At 40.0% G+C, this 1,907-nt stretch overlaps 1 pseudogene; it reads right to left on the bottom strand.

The window, feature by feature from the left end:
• Nucleotides 1-750: 750 nt before the first annotated feature.
• Nucleotides 751-1,632, bottom strand: LOC149532861 (vacuolar-sorting receptor 1 pseudogene; annotated as a pseudogene).
• Nucleotides 1,633-1,907: the final 275 nt, after the last annotated feature.

Here is a 1,907-nt window from a genome sequence, read left to right as displayed (position 1 = left end):
TGAACTTCCTGGTCTGAATATAGTTGCAATTCAAGTACCTGATAGAAAACCTCATGTAACTCAAACTAACTGATACCTGTGCAAAAGCCGACTCCAGAATCAGAAAGTTCATCTTCTCCCGATTTCGACGATATATAACATCGCCTATTTTGCCTCCAGGAAACCCCAAAAAAAATCATTTCGAAAATGACTCTTCTGACTGAAAGTTATGCCTGCCATTTGATTTTAAAACTTGACATGGGCATTTTTAACAAAAAATAATAATAAAATATTATTATTTTTAACTCTACAAATTTTCCTAACCCTTTGAATCCGTGGTCAACCTTGGTTTGACCGGTGCCACATGTCACTTGCTGATTGGTCTGCCTGATTTGCCCCATCCGCCACGTGTCATCTTCTCGCTAACTCGCTATGTTAATTCTCACGCATCTTTTGCTTGGCGAGTTAGCGACGACCCTCCGATTTGGACACGTGTCGTCATCTCCTTGCATCCAAGTTTTGGGCGCCAACTCATCATTATTGCATGCTCGTTCAAAATATCTCCATTTGCGCACCAACTGGCAGTCCACGGCGGGCCCCTCCCCTCGAGCTCGTGCCTTCAAAAGGCTCCTGCCTCAATTCACATCTTATTAAGTGTGTTTGGGTATTTAAATACATAAAACATACCCACGTTTTATCAATGTGGGATAATTGTTTTTTATTGCTCTTCGCCTTTTGTTTGACTGTGGTTGGAATCGGCTCCTTGTTCTTTTAAAATTTATTGGAACCTACAGCTCCTTTGTCAAGTTTTCCTCTGTATTGTATGTCATTAATAATAAGAGTGGGTAATATTGTGACATCACCACGAGATCCATGTCCAACCTATTTATCTTGCTCAGCTTTCAAAATAGAGTTTTCAGTATCGGCAATGGGATCCCTCATGCACTTTTCTACCTTCTTCCTGTCGAGACCAAGAGATTTGATGACACTATCTGCACATTCTTTGTTATATTTTCTGTCCTTCATTGGACACCTGATGCGGAAATCAGTAACCTAGTCCCACGAAACCCATGGTCTGCTATCCTCTTTAGCAACAGTAAAAACACACAGTTGTCTCAAATTTTCAGTCACCACATCTTTCCCATCATACCCCCGATTGAAGTCTTGTTCTGGATCAGGTGCACAGTATCTTCCGTTATTAATGCATTGAGCTTTGCATTGCTTGCTCACTACAAAGGCTTGAGGGCAGTACCACGTGATATAGTGAGGAGTAAATTGTGTGTACTCATTTTTCTTAGGAATTTGAGCAGCTCCTTTAAAATTCTTTAAAAACTCCATCTGCATATCACACTTCAATCCACATTCATCATTGCTATTTGTCCACAACTCATACTCCACACGTTCATCTGTGTGTGGAACAAACTCTCTCTAGTCCAAATTAATATTGACCATATTCCTCTTACTAATAGCATCTTTCAGTTTGTCACCTAAATTCTTCTCAATGAGTGCAGAGGGAATAGTGATATTCTGTTCATAAGCTGAACCACCTTCACCAGGAAAATCCATAGTTATCAAAGATTCATCCTTGTCATCAGCCACAAGGACAGTCGCTGCCCCAGCATTCTGAGCATTCCAGACTTTCAAAGAAAAATAGCAATTTTACCATGCTGCAAATTTTTAGCCCATGACGAATCTCCATTCAAAAGATTTTAATTGTCAAACATCCATACTTTAAAGATCCTGCAAGCAAACAATGTTAAAAAACATAAACTGGGCTTGGATGCGGCATCATAAACTAGGTTATTGATCACTTGGGCTTCTAAAAACTGGGATATAGGTTCTTTGCCATGAGGAGACTGGAATTCTATAGTTTGGGCTCTTGACGAATCATAGGTCACATTTGGCGAATTTCTGAAAATAGGCACTTG

Source organism: Cupressus sempervirens, chromosome 10 (assembly GCF_028749045.1).
Source record: "Cupressus sempervirens isolate cs-2001-9-10 chromosome 10, ASM2874904v1, whole genome shotgun sequence".
Taxonomy (NCBI): Eukaryota; Viridiplantae; Streptophyta; class Pinopsida; order Cupressales; family Cupressaceae; genus Cupressus; species Cupressus sempervirens.
Note: the sequence above shows the minus strand (reverse complement) of the source record. Positions and strands in the feature narration are given on the sequence as shown.